We start from the raw sequence: 1,108 nt of genomic DNA, 5'->3' as shown, positions 1-1,108 counted from the left end.
CGTGCGGCAGCTCTGTTAAAGCAGCAGGGGGCTACAAATGAAGTGGTCCACTGACGATGTGTCCGAAGGCCTGAGCAAACTCTTAGGTGACTCCACCCGTTGCAAGCATTGCACTTGACTGAGGTGGAGTTGTGGTGTAGTCGTCTCTGGTATACACAGCAGGTGTAAGTTTCTGGCCCAGCATTCGACTCGATGCGAGCCCTGAGCAGTAGAATACGTAGCAGATACAGCCCTATGGACGAACGTCTGAGATATGTCGCCGACCTAAACGGGGTTAGATCGCCGAAACAACCCCGTTTGGGGGCCCTGGTTGGGCCTAAGTGGGCTGGCGCCCTCTGGGCCTAGCGTCCACGTCAACCTATCCTAACCTAACCTAAACAATGAGGATATGGAATATGTGCACTGACTTAATTTTAATGTATTTTCGCGAATTATGAAGGTTAACACTATATTTCATCAAAATCAGATCATATTTAACATTTGGAGCCATATTTTTCCTGTCGACCAATCTTCACTATTTTTCAGATTTATGTTTGTACGGGTAAGACGCATATGCATTTAATCAGAATCTGATAACTTTTAATATGTCCGCCCACAAGAGTGGGAGGCGTGGCAGTAGGCTTATCCTGACCATATTTTAAATTTTCTGTTTTCTGCGAAAGTAGAGCATATACAAAATTTTGTTGAAATTGGACAACGTTTATTTTTTTTGTCCACAGCTTATATGGGGACGTTACACTGTGCGGCGTAATAATAGGAATCATAACTTACACTGCGCGGTATTGAAATCATACCATACAAATCGCCCCGATCTAATGTACATATAAACATTATGATTTCATTTGAAACATAAAGACGCGATTCTTGGGAGCATTTCTTTTTTCTCACACGTATTCATAAGACCAGTGCCAAATAGCACCATTGCATTAAACCACTCAAAGTACGCTAACGTATAAAAAATGTTATGTGAGCAACGAGAATGTATGTTTATATTCACACTTTCCATGCGTGTTTAAAAATTTGTAGTTAACATATCGATGGCTGAGTGGAAGATCGACCTATATCGGCAGCCAGTTCGAAAACATTCTACCTCAAAAAACTTTTCAAG

This window comes from Rhagoletis zephyria, unplaced genomic scaffold (assembly GCF_001687245.7).
Source record: "Rhagoletis zephyria isolate East Lansing unplaced genomic scaffold, Rhagoletis_zephyria_1.1 Rzeph_scaffold_06443, whole genome shotgun sequence".
Lineage (NCBI taxonomy): Eukaryota > Metazoa > Arthropoda > Insecta > Diptera > Tephritidae > Rhagoletis > Rhagoletis zephyria.
This window is presented reverse-complemented; position numbering follows the sequence as displayed.